The sequence below is a fragment of the Silene latifolia genome, chromosome 7 (assembly GCF_048544455.1).
Source record: "Silene latifolia isolate original U9 population chromosome 7, ASM4854445v1, whole genome shotgun sequence".
Taxonomy (NCBI): Eukaryota; Viridiplantae; Streptophyta; class Magnoliopsida; order Caryophyllales; family Caryophyllaceae; genus Silene; species Silene latifolia.
In genome coordinates, this window is record NC_133532.1 from 40,637,604 (window position 1) to 40,652,202 (window position 14,599).

Consider the following 14,599-nt stretch of genomic DNA (forward strand, 5'->3'; position numbering starts at 1 on the left):
TTTATGATTTGAAATCCTCCAAGCTCGTGCACTGGATCTATGACTACTTGGTTGCTTGACATTTTCTCTATTACGGCCTTGATAGGTGACAAAGTGATCATCGCTACCTTCCCATCTAGAGGGATCTTGATCTTTTGGTGTAAGGTGGATGTCACTGCTTTGGAAGCGTGAATCCAGGGTCTTCCTAGAAGTATATTGAAAGATGCCTCGATGTCTACTATCTGAAAATTAAACCTTCGCTTGATTGGTCCAGTGGCCACAATAAGGTTAATTAGCCCCACTACTTTACGTCGCGTTCCATCGTATGCCCGAACGCCTTGGTTAGTAGGAGTCCAGTCTGATTTTTTCATGCCTAACTTGTATGCTGTCTTTAATGGTATGACATTGACTGCGGAGCCATCATCCACCAAAGTCATTGGTATGTTTTTCTCAAGCATGTGATTGTGATGTATAGAGCGAGGTTATGAGTGACGCCAAAGGGAGGCAAGTCCTCATCTGAGAAAGTAACTGGGTTACTTAGCTTGACTGAGTCTTAGAAGACTAGGTTGACGACGTCATTGGGTGTAGAGTCGTGTGCTACGTTCAATTTAGCCAATGCTTGCAGTAAAGCCTGACGATGAGGAAATGAACTTGCAACTAGTTGCCAGACTGAAAGATCAGCCTTTGTCTTTTGAAGTTGCTTTAACAAATGGTCAGTAGATGTATCTTCGCCATCATTTGGCGTGATGACATTGGTGGTTGGACCATTAGTGTTGGGCCCAGAATTACCCTGCCTCGTTAGACATAAGTCAGGCGACACCCAAAGCCAAGCCAGAACCAAGATCATCTAAGACGAGACAATTGGAACACCTGATCAGGCATCAACCAGGAGGGAAAGACAGGACAGACACCTAATCGGCCTGGCCTGAAAAGATACCACGTCAGGCATAAAGGCAGCACAATCAAAGCAAGTCAGGTAACAAGGGAAGCTCGGTCAGGCTGTAGAAGAAGAGTCTCTATAAACAAGGAAGACCAATTCAACACTCAAACAAGAACATAGAAAAGCTGACCAACCAAGGCCAACGGCTGGAAGATAGCAGAAGTCAAATAACTACTTCCGGGTAAATAGGGCACGAGTCCTATTTACCAGGAAACCCTAAAACCAACCTGCAGGAACCGTTGGCAAGCTATTATAAATAGAAGTGAAGAAAGAAAGAGGAGCACACATTGACATAGCTACTCACCCACACTCTATTCTAATATTTGTATTCAACAAAAGATCTTAGCATTATTACGAAGCAGCCTTGTAAATTATCTTGCCTGACATACACATTCCCTGTCAGGCTATCCAAAGTCATAGTAATAATCCCTCCTGGCTTGGTGCCCGTGGTTTTTTTCCCTTATTCCCAGGGGTTTTCCACGTATAAATCTCTGTGTCATAGTTTTTCATTTATTTCTTTATTTGTTCAATTATACTAGTCAGGCAATTCAAATTGAGTTTGATTACCCTGCAAAAACTTCCATGGCAGGACATTATCTTTGTGTAAATTCCTGCTAAAACAATTGGCGCCCACCGTGGGGCATCTAGCTCAAAAAATCATCAAAATCCAAATCCAAATAAACACAAAAACACATTAAAAAAATGACTGGAGATAACATTGAACAACAACTGGCTGCTGCCCAGCAACAATTGTTGGAAATGGAGCAACTGAAACAGAAAATGGCCCAGGCTGAGGCTGAAGTTATGAAACAAAGACTAGGAGACAAAGCCTCAGGCTCAAAATTAAAAATTCAGCCTGGCACACCATTTTCTTCAATCATCAGAAACATCGATTTCTCCAAATTTGGTACACCTACTCCATCAAAATCCAGAGTAGGAGAAGGTGATACAGACTCAGAAGAAATCCTAAATGAAGAGGCGGTACCAGATCAAACCAACACAGCAATAATGATGGCCATGCTCCAGGAAATCCAGAAACTCCATGAGAAATTTGAGAAGATCCCTGGAGTACCCACACCCATTGAAGAAGCAAATCCAGAAAGTTATGCTGACTCACCCTTTGTGGATGAGATAGAAAAGATAGATCTACCAAAAACGTTTGTGGTCCCATCAATGAGAGTCTATGACGGAACTACAGACCCACAAAACCATGTAGCCTACTACAAACAAAGAATGTTGGCAGCCTCAATACCTAGTGAACTACAACAAGTCTGCATGTGCAAGGGATTTGGGACAACCCTGAATGGACCTGTCCTACAATGGTACATAAATCTACCAAATGGAAGCATCAAGTCCTTTGCTGACCGGATAAACTCCTTCAACCATCAATTCGCCAGCAACAGGGAACTTAAAAAGAGATCTAGTGATCTATACATGATCAAGCAAAAGCCTGGCAAAACAATCAGATCAGTCATGACCAGATTCAACAAAGAGAAAGTATCAATTCCCAGATGTGATGTTAAAACAGCCGTGAAAGCTTTCAGGCAGGGGTTACCATTGGACATTGATTTCTATGATGAAATGACTATGAAGCCCTGCCAAACCTTTGAAGACGTCCAGGCATTAGCACTTGGTTACATCTGGCTGGAAGATGATAAAGGTTTCAAAGCAGACACTACTGACAACAGTTCAGGATATGACAGATCCAAAAGAAAAAGTTCCAATCACAGAGGAAGCAGTTCCAGGCCATCCCCCTCTTCAAGGCCTGACAGATCAGAAGTCAACTATGCACATGAACAACGAGGTAATTCCTATACTTATCCCCCTATTCAAGAATATAACTTCTCTGTTGACACTGCAGGATTAATCAAAAGGCTTGACAACTTGGGAGACATTGTCAAGTGGCAAAAAAAGACAGATAACCCAAACTCAAGAAAAGATACAACAAGGTGGTGTGAGTTCCACATGGACATAGGACACACAACAGAAGAATGCCTCGGACTACGCAGGCAAGTGGCTTACCTGTTAAAGAAAGGCTACCTAAAAGATATGATGCCGTCAAAGAGCAGGGAAGACAATGGAATAAGAAAGGACCAGGAGAGACCACAACGTGACCTACCTCCAACACCACCCATCTATGAGGTCAAATTCATCAATGAAGGATCTGATATCTGCGGCCTGACCAGCTCTGCTGCAAAGAAAATAGCCAGGGAGTCAAAAATGAAATCTCCTTTTAAATCCAAAAAATTACCTTAAATTACTTTCGATGATACTGACATGCAGGGAATCCCTGATGTACACCATGACGGCCTGGTCATTACCATGCAAATAGGAACAGCACGTGTACTCAGAATTTTAATTGATGGGGGCAGCTCAGTCAACCTGATCATGCTTGACGTCCTGAAAGCAATGAAGATTGATGAAAGCCAGATCATAAAGAAATAAAATGTCCTGGTAGGATTCAGTGGTGAAACAAAGAACACTCTGGGAGAAATCTACCTGCCAACATACGTGGAAGGAGTCTCCTCATATGAGAGATTTGGAGTCCTGGATTGCCGGTCATCCTACAATGCTATCCTAGGCAGACTATGGATCCACAATGTCAGAGCTATACCTTCCACTTACCACCAGTGTGTCAACATACCAACAGAGTGGGGAATAGCAACCATTAAAGGTGAACAAAAGTCTGCCCATGAATGTTATACTGAATCATTAAAACCTTCCAAGGTAGGTAAATCTCTCGCCTAGCAATTACAGTACCCTATCAGGAGCACTTATGTGGCAGAAACCAAAATGGAGACAGATCAGGTAATTTTAGACCTTGAGTATCCTGACAGGCATGTACTGGTAAGATCTGTTGTCCCTGACAATATTAGACCAGAACTAGTAAGTTTTCTCAAAGATAAATTTTCATGTTTTGCTTGGTCCCACTTTGATATGACTGGTATCGACGCCAATATTATTACTCATAAACTCAATATTGACAAATCATTTAAGTCTGTGCAACAGAAAAGGAGGAAGTTTGCCCCTGAACGCAACTCAATTATCAATGAAGAGGTGGACAAACTCCTGGACATGGGAATGATCAGAGAAGTCATGTACCCTGAATGGCTAGAAAATATGGTTGTGATGTAAAAGAAAAAATGTCAAGTGGAGAGTTTGTGTAGACTACACGGACCTAAACAAAGCATGCCCAAAAGATCCATTCCCACTTCCTCATATAGATGCCATGGTAGATGCAACAGCAGGGCATGAACTCTTAACATTTATGAATGCCTCAAGTGGATTCAACCAGATCAAGATGCACCCAGCTGACCATAAAACACTGCATTCATCACGGAAAGGGGCATATATTGTTACACAGCAATGCCCTTTGGCCTGAAAAATACAGGGGCAAACTACCAACGCCTGGTCAACATGATGTTCAAAGATCAAATAGGTGATTCAATGTAGGTCTACATCGATGATATGGTGGTCAAATAAAAAAAGCCTGAAGATCATGTAAAAGATTTAGAAGTAGCCTTCAAGATCCTGGAAGAATTTAATATGAAGCTCAACCCTTCCAAATGCCACTTTGGAGTCTCTTCAGGCAAATTCCTTGGATACATGGTGACAAAGAGAGGGATTGCAGCCAGCCCAGAACAGATAAAAGCCATCCTAGAATTGGAATCTCCCAAATCAGTCAAAGATATCAAAAGGTTAATAGGAAGAGTTGCAGCCCTGAACATAATCATATCCAGATCATCAGAAAGATGCAGATCCTTCTATGACCTCCTCAAGAAGAACAAATCATTTAAATGGTTGCCTGAACACGAAGCGACCTTCCATGATTTAAAAATATACCTGACCACTCCTCCACTACTGGCTAAACCAAACAAAGGAGAACCCCTGACGGTTTACTTATCTGTCACTGAAACAGCAGTAAGTGGAGTCCTAACCAAAGAGGTCGAAGGCCAACAACACCCTGTCTACTATGTAAGTAAAAGTCTCCTGGATGCAGAAACAAGGTATGGACTACTTGAAAAATATGTACTTGCTTTAATTATATCATGTACTAAACGCAGACCTTACTTTGAGAGTTACCCGATAATTGTCAGGACCAACCTGCCTATCAAATCTGTCCTGAGAAAACCTGAAATTTCAGGCAGAATGGCAAAATGGTCAGTATAACTAAGTACTTATGACATAACCTTTGAACCTAGGACAACAATTAAATCTCAGGCATTAGCCGACTTTGTGGCTGAATTTAGTCCCAACCTAAAACCAGACCTCATAAAAGAGGTCAACCATCTAGACACCCATAAATCAGGCTAGGAATGAACCTTACACGTAGATGGAGCAACAAACATGAGGGGAACTGGCCTAGGATTAGTACGAAAAGCACGACAGGGAGACCTAATTGCTCAGGCTATAAGTTGCAAATTCAAAGCAACAAATAATGAAGCTGAATATGAAGCCCTGATAGCTGGACTCAAGGTATGTATAGAACTTGGTGTGAAAAATCTCAAGGTAAAAGCTGACTCCCACTTAATTTCCAATCAAGTCAAAGAAACATACGCTGCAAAGGATTCCAAAATGATTCTATATCTAGACTACATCAAAAACCTTTGCAAAAATTTTAGTTCATTTGACATTGATCAAATACCAAGAGACTTGAATACTCAGGCTGATGCCCTAGCCAGCCTGGGATCAAATTTCAGCCCTGCTGTGTTTGATAAAATACCAATTGTTCACCTGCTCGAACCAACCGTTGAAAAGCCTCACCAAACTTATCCCATCAATGAGGACACAAATTCTTGGACCAAACCATACTATGATTGGTTCTTGCAGGGAACACTACCTAAAGATAAGAATGAAGCCAGGGCCCTTAGGATCAAAGCTTCCGCCTATACTATTAGAAATAACATGTTATTCAAAAAGTCTCAGGCTGGACCTTACCTGCGGTGCCTGGAACCTCATGAAGCTAAACAAGTTATTGAGGACATACACGATGGATACTATGGAAATCACAAAGGTGGCAGAAGCCTGGCTAGCAAAGTTCTAAGGACAGGCTACTTCTGGCCAACCCTCAGAGCTGATTGCATACCTTACAGCTCCAAATGCGAAGCCTACCAAATCCATTCTCCTTTAATCCACCAACCATCAGAGGTACTGCACTCCATCTCATCTCCCTGGCCGTTTATAAAGTGGGAAATGGACATTGTAGGCAAACTACCTCAAGCCCCTGGACAAAAAGTCTTTAGGATAGCCATGACCGACTACTTTTCAAAATGGATAGAGGCAGACTCATACAGGAAAATCAAGGAGAAGGATGTCATATCATTCATCAAACACAATATAATATGCAGATATGACATTCCTTCAGAAATAGTCTGTGACAATGGTACTCAGTTTGTGGGAAAAAGGACAATGACTTTTTGTGCACAATGGAACATTAACTTGGTAACCTCCACGCCAGGCTACCCAAAAGCCAATGGTCCGGCAGAATCCATCAACAAAGTAGTAATCAGTTGTCTGAAGAAAAAACTACAAAGAAGAAAAGGCAAATGGGCTGAAGAACTCCCATTAGTCCTCTAGGCTGACAGAACCACACCTAAGACATCCATAGGCCAGACCCCTTACTCCCCGGTCTATGGTTGTTAAGCAGTAATCCCAGCAGAAATCCATGTACCAACCACCAGAAGCAGCCTGAATACTATAGAGGAAAACATGCCACTACTACAGGATAGCCTGACCCTGGCTGAATAGTTGAGGGATGCAGCCAAGATCAGGATAGCTTCCTACCAGCAAACAGTAGCCAGAAGCTACAACAAAAATGTAAACATCAGGGTATTCAAAGAAGGAGACCTGGTCCTACGAAAAGTCTTCCCTAACACTAAGGACAAAAATGCTGGCAAGCTAGCTCCTACATAAGAAGGACCTTACCTGATTGATTCAATAGTAGGAAAGGGATCCTATAGGCTACAAACTCTGGACGGATAAATGATCCCCAGATCTTGGAACATTTCCCACCTAAAACTATTCCATGTATAAACCTAATATCCTATGATCCAAATCAGGTAAGGCCATTAACTTTCTATCTTGCCTGACTAAAGTTTTATACGGAAAACCCCTGAATAGAATCATGTGACCTTAACATGCTATGTTTCTCTGCTACCTGCTATCTTGCCTAAATATCTGCCTACTTTACTTAAGTACAAATTCTACCATGTCTGCCTATTATATTCTTACTATGTTGAATCCTGAAAACTTGTTTTACGCCTTTTTTCCATAATGTGTATATTACACACAGGCTTAAACAAATGTTCAGGATTGAGGGCCACTCCACCTAACCTAAACAGCATCTCATAATTGCTTCACAAAACTTGGCACCTGCCTGCCTGACCCAAAAAACTGAGCTCAGTATAAAAAATAAAAAGACAAGTACGATGGTGGAAAAGACCAGACCACTTGTCTAAAAAAGCCCTCCTGACAGGCTGAGGGCCATAAGCCCTCCTGACTGGAAACTACCCCTCTTACTCAAAAAAGCCCTCCTAACAGGCAAAAAGCCATGATTTCCTAAAAAGGATTGATGGCCATAAGCCCTCCTGACATGGATTTCCCTAACAAAATATTTTGAATTACATTATTTCAGATACCAAGCCAAGATATTTAAAGGGAAAGGAAAACGCCTTCAAATTGCAATAAAACAAAGAAAACAGATCCAAAAATTGCCCAGGGAACACCCCTCCTGGGTAGGACAAAACATTAACAATATCTAAAAATTGTTTGTCCAGGGAACATCCCCCCTGGATGGGCCAAAACAAAAACAACTACCCTAAAAATCAAAGTCAACTAGCCTGCCTTAGAAGCAGTAGCAGAGCTAATTCCTTCATCAATGGGCTCCTCTTCCTCCTCGTCATCCTCTTCATCACCAGCTTCCCCGCTCTTTTCCTTGGATGAGGGAGAATCTACCTCGTCACAGCATGCAATTTGCAGAGGTCAGGATAAGTGGCATTTAGATCACCCATCTCCTGATCAGGGTTCCAGTAAGGCCTGACTTCAATAGGCTCCTTCATAGCATCTACACGACCCTTACCAAAGAAGTACAAGGCAACAAACTTATATCTACCTTGCACCAAATCCCTCTCAGCAGCCAACTCCTCGTTCACCTTCAGCTGATCCTGCATAGCCCGTTTCTCAGCCAGCAACTCTTCTTGGACCATGTCAAGCTTGGCCTGGAGATATTTCAGAGCATCCTGAGCAGAACCCAGCTTTGATATCTCCATCACCAACCGCACTTTCCCTGCCTCATTCTCATGCTTCAAAGACTCATTCTCCGTCTTGGCCACCTCCAAATCCGTTTTTAAAGATGCAACATCCTTCTTCAGGCATTGCACCTCCCAGTCCAGAGTATCCTTGACGCCATTCGCAGACTCCAGCTGGCAGGCACCCCTTAACATATCATTTACATTCTGCAAAAAGACCACCAATCAGGCAAAGCAAAACAAAGAATACGCAACCAAAACAAAACTGAGAAAAACAAAAAACATCACCTCCTTCAGCATAGTAACCAGGTTAGCAGCATAATCCCTGGAACGATACATTGCAACCAAAGCACGAGCAGAAGACTCCTCAGCCTGGTACTTATAGAAGGGATCATCAACCAAGAAAGAATGGGCCTGGATCTGTTCCTTGGCAAATTGGACCTCATCAAGCCTGGCCCTAACTCCCCTAATCTCATCAACTCCCTATGAAGTTTCATCAGGCCTCTTCCTCTTTTCAGCAAGACCAGGCTCATCAACCACAACCTTTAGAGGAGACACCAACTGAGTTTGTTGGACAAGTGCCTGAACCTGCAATGTGCTGTCACTCCCTATAGCCTTGCTACTCCCTGATTTCTCCCCAGTAATTTGGGAAACGCCTGCCTTCACCAAGGATAGCCCAAAACTAGCAATCCTAGAAGAAGCCATGATAACTACACGACGAGACCCTACATCAGTAATACAAACATGTGCTCAAGCAAAATAATTCACAAAGCAAAGACAACAAAACTTACTACCTGACAAAGAAGCCCTGAAGCTTTGGCACCCTTAACAGCTTTATAGGTGCTCAACTTGGCTTTCTTGAAGCGAGGCATAGGTGCTTGCCCCAGACAGGCATGCCATGTTCTCTCCTCCTCAGGCAACGCCATAAAATCAGCAATCCTATCAGCTGATCCCTCAGCATCAGGATTATTAGCCCAATTAGCCACTATAAGGACAAATCAAGTAAGCTTATTTTCAAATAAATCAAACAAATTATCCCTAACAAAAATTGAATGCGGGAAAAAGAAATTACCCCCCTCAACAGCAGGATAGCTAAGTTAATCCAGATCAGGGGCAATGGAATCAGCCCTGATAAACATATAAGTCTGTGCCCATCCTTTGTCATCACCATAATGAAAATTAGTGATCAGATGAGCCATCTTCGACCTAACTCGAAGATTAAAACGCCTAGTAGAATTGCTTTTCACATGATAGACATTCTTAAAATCATCAAGAGTAACAACCAGCTTGTGCTTAGCACACAACTGTTCAACAAAGTGAACAATTTTCCAAACCATTGGCATAAGTTGGAAAGGAGGGACCCTGACGGCTCTGAGAACGTCAGCCATGAATGGAGAAAGTGGAAGCTGACAACCTCCCTTGAATGCCCACTCAAAAATATAAAACCAGCCCGGACTACACTAATTAGCCCTGACTGGACCACCTTCAGGAACCCAAACTTTAGCCTCAGCAGGGAGAAGACCCCTACCCTTTAAATAATGCTCGAAAGCAGGCTTCAACTGATTAGCCTCAGGAAAGGAGGCAGACAAAGCCTTCATAGGGGCATAAGTAACTCCCCTGTGCGTCATGGACAGAATTTCTGGAGGGGCAGGAACCTCCATAACCTCATCCTCTGGGTTGATTTCAGGAACAACAACAACCACATGAACCTTTTCAACCTCAGCAACAGCTTTGAATGTGGCTGTCTTTCTTCTTCCACTAGCCATTTTTTAGGATTAAAATTGAAGGTTGATTTTTTAAAAAAGACAAATTTGATATTTGAGAATTATAGAGAGAGAAAGAAGAATTTGGAGAACGAAAATATGAAAGCAAATTGGACGGAACAAGGTATTTATAGCCGGAAAAACAAACGGGCAGCACAAGTGGAAAAACCTAATCATGACTCTCCTAGGGTTTGATGAACCTACCTCATTTATGAAAACTAGCCGTTATAGAAGTTGAAGCAAATACTAACTCTTTTCGGTAAAAAATATTATATACCTTTTTGCCTGGCCCGAATTTTTATCTCCTTATTCCTATCCAGATCCATTGGGAATAAGAAGATAAGGGGAATTTGTTGGGCCCAGAATTACCCTGTCTCGTCAGACATAAGTCAGGCGACACCCAAAGCTAAGCCTGAACCACGATCATCTAAGACAAGACAATTGGAACACCTAATCAGGCATCAACTAGGAGGGAAAGACAGGACATACACCTAATAGGCCTAGCCTGAAAAGATACCACGTTAGGCGTAAAGGCAGCACAATCAAAGCAAGTCAGGCGACAAGGGAAGCACGGTCAGGCTGTAGAAGAAGAGTCCCTACAAACAAGGAAGACCCATTCAACACTCAAACAAGAACACAGAAAAGTTGACCAAGCAAGACCAACGGCTGGAAGATAGAAGAAGTCAAATAACTACTTCCGGGTAAATAGGGCACGAGTCATATTTACCAGGAAACCCTAAAACCAACCTGCAGGAACCGTTGGCAAGCTATTATAAATAGAAGTGAAGAAAGAAAGAGGAGCACACATTGACATAGCTACTTACCCACACTCTATTTGATACGTGCTTTTTATATAGTCTTTTTAGCCTATTTTAGCACGTATTTCGATGCATTTTTATACTGTTTTTATAGTATTTTGCCCCGAATTGGCTACTTTGGTTCGTTTTGTCCATTTTGTAGAAATGAACGCGAAAGTAGTGGAATCGTACTCTTTTTCGTCCTTTTTGCATGCATTTAGAGGAGACGGGATTGTCCCCAGTGAGATCGCATTTGGAAGCGTCATGGCACGGATTACGAGGCATTCGGTGACGGACTTGAGCTGATTTGAAGTTAAAGAACTCGATCGAGCTGTTTTACCACTCGATCGAGTGGTTTCTACGTCCTCTGGTGGTCGATCGAGTGGTTTTCCACTCGATCCTTATCTTGCAGAAAGGCCAGTTACTCGATCGAGTAACTTTATACTCGATCGAGTAGATTTGCTGAGGAGTTTGCTCGATCGAGTGGTTTTAATCCACTCGATCGAGTGGTTTCGTCATTATGGGCTTTAAAACAGCCCGTGTTATGTTTAATTTTGCTAAACTTAATTACTTTGCTATTTAAGCACGCTCTACTAGGTCATTAGGATCTATCTTTTTAATTATCTATCAAAAAAACCTTTACTGCGTACTTCATTACTCTCTACTGTAACCTTACTTTTGGGATTATTCTTGCTCGGAATTTGTGTTCTTTACGCCGGATTCGCATTGATTGTAATTGCTTCTCTTCTCTTATTAATAATTAATCTTTTGTTTGCTTTAATCTCTCATTTCGTTGCATTTATTCTTCTGCCCTAATTCTCTTTTATGCTATTTAATTGTTCTTTCATTATGTTTACTGCTGGAATATTATCTGCTGTTAGTTTAATTAGTGATATGAGTAGATAAACCCCTCTCATGTTGGGATTAGGGGATCTGCGGTAGGAAAGTGACGATGTAGTAAATGAATTAGACGAATTGATTACAAGGCTCTGTCACCATAGCAATTTAATTGTATTTATTCGACTTAGTTGAGTGCACACTTCTAAGTTAACCGTTAATCTGGATAAAATTAATCCTAGATCGAAAGATTGGACTAAATAGGCCTGCTATGAACAGTAGACTACCCTGACGAGAATGAAAGTTAAGTTAGCGGTATTTTAGGATAGAAAGTGGACTGAGAGGACCTTTCAACATCCGTCTTACATTAATTCGTCTGAGTCATTTACTGCTGAGTCACTGGACTGCCGTAGTGAACCGAAATCCTGACATGTCCCTCTTTATCTGATAGTTTAAACTCATTTCCTGCCTTTATTGCTCTTGCCCTTTATTTCTCTTTCCTTTGAAACTCGTAGTTTAGATAACAAATCAAACACCCCCCCCCCATTTGTGACCAAATAGACGGACTTCTACAAATATCTTGCCTCCCTGTGGAGATCGACCTGACTTCCCTAGATATATAGTTAGTTGAGTTAGTTTATTTTTGACAGGTATACGACAGACGTGTCAAATTTTGGCGCCGTTGTCGGGGAGGCAATTGCCCTATTTGTTTTTCGTTCCGTTTATTTTATCCGTCTCAGGGAATTCCTATTCCTTGAGGCCGTTCTTATTATTTTCTTTCAGTGTTGTTTATGCCCAGGTCAGACAGGTGTGAATTAGTTTCAGCTGATTCAGAGCCGGAGAGATTATTCAGGCATAGACTCCGTCTGATAAGGAAATCACGAAAGGAAGACTTGAGTACTTTCGAGCCAGAGCTTGATCATTTTCTTTTCACGGAAGACAGTCCGATTTCTACAGTAAAGATGCCTAAACTTTCTAGTCATTCAGTGCCTAAAGCCTCTTCTATTCCCAAAGGTTTCAATCTCCAGACTGAGGATGGGAACACCTTTGATATCCGTCCTTCTTATATCAATCTGGTGGAGAGGAATATCTATAGAGGTGTGGCAGGTGAAGATCCGAGGAAGCATATATATGGAGACCTTTACCGATTACTGTTCTACTATCCCCGCCACTAAGGGGGTAACTCAAGATAAGATTAAGGAGGTTCTATTTCCTTTCTCTTTAGCTGATTCAGCCAGGGAGTGGCTGACTGACTTGGACCGCATAGCTGCTGGGGTTACAGATTGGGAGTCTCTTGCTCTTGCATTTTACAAGAGATATTTCCCTCCACAATGCACCAATTTGCTGAGGGCCAAGATTACTAGTTTCAGACAGGCTCCCGATGAAAGTTTCTATGAGGCATGGTCACGATTCAAGAAGTTGGTGAGGTCTATTCCTCACCATGGTTTTGACCCATGGTTCCTAGCCAATCAGTTCTACAATGGGTTGTATGATGACCACAGAGCCATACTTGATGCGGCATCTAGTGGGAGATTCCAAGAGAACACCGATGATGATAAGGGGTGGTCTCTTACTGAACAAATGGCTAATCACAGTGCTGAATATGGAAACCCGAGGGATGGGATTAGGATAGTTCATGCAGGTGATAAGCAGGTTTTGGCTCAGCTGGAGACCATGAATGCTAGGTTCGACAAGTTGGAATTACAAGCTGTTGGGGAGCCTCAGACGGTCCATGTTCTTACTAGGGGAGAGACAGTTTCTTGTGATAGATGTGGAGGTAATGATGGTCACTCTGCTGTTGGCTGTCTTGTAGAGAAGGAACAAGTCCTTGCCTTTCAGCAATATAGGCAAGGAGGGGGTTCCTATTACAATAATCAAGGGGCAGTCCATCCCAATCTGAGGTGGACTAGTGATCCGGTTGATGTCGTCACTCATCCAATCAAACACATTTATAATACTCAACAAACTACTAGTTAGCGGTAAGTCGAGGTCAATCCATGGGACGGTGTGCTTTGGGTTCTAAGTCTATCTATCTCAATTTATGCTAGTGTCACGATTTGTTTGTGTTTGTAGTTGTGTCCTAGACTAATAAAAGCAATAAAGTAGAACGAGCAATAAAAGGAAAAATGTAAACAAATGATAAAAAGTGCTAGGATATCATGGGGTCATAGGGGATTCATGGTGTTGATCATACAAACATGTTTACAAAGTTGCAAGCAATTAATGTTGTGGGGGAACCGAGTTGGGTTTTGTCTTACGGTTCATAGGGAGAGTTGGGTCCCGGAGCCGAATCGATTAGATTGTACAACACCTACAAGTCGACTTACTTTCCTCCTATTCAACTTCTATGCATGATCTAACAAGACTCGAGTTGATTTATATCTTACGAGTCAAGTTGAGTAGATAAGAGATGGTAAAAATGCAAGGATTCATAGGCTTAGCATTTCATCAAACATAACATGTGCATAAAGTTGACATCACAACAAGCAAGCAATTTGATTATGAAAACATATTAGATTAAGCTTGAATCAATCCCATGTTGATTTCCACTAATTACCCATTAATCCTAGCTAAAGAAACTACTCACTCATTATCGTGGGAAACATGTCATTAATGATGTCAATCATCACAACAAGTATAAACATGATAATAGAATGAAGAAATAAACAATAAAGATTAAAGAGTAAAGTAATTATACCAAACTTGAGGTGATCCAAATAATAATGCAAAGAATAATAGAAGAACTTGATGATTGATGGAAGGTTGTCAATCTCCCAATAATAACCCAATAATCTTCAATTACCCAATAATAAACTTGAATAATAAACTTGAACAATAATTAAGGAGAGATTAATGTGAGATTTGTGGAAAGATTAAAGAGTAATCTATTCTAATCTACTCCTAATCTAATCTAAGAGAATTTCCTCCTAAAAACAACATGCTTGATTAATTACAAAGATGAGGTATTTATAGTGGAAATTAGGTGGATGCATTTAGGGTTAACTAAGGCTAAAATAGTAATTACACTTTTTAGAT

The 14,599-nt window shown here is 41.5% G+C and overlaps 1 non-coding gene across 1 annotated transcript; it reads right to left on the reverse strand.

Moving 5' to 3' along the window:
* Positions 1–12,904: 12,904 nt before the first annotated feature.
* LOC141593233 (small nucleolar RNA R71) lies at positions 12,905–13,011 on the reverse strand. Its single transcript, XR_012521335.1, has one exon. It is a non-coding gene; the product is annotated as a small nucleolar RNA R71 (small nucleolar RNA).
* Positions 13,012–14,599: the final 1,588 nt, after the last annotated feature.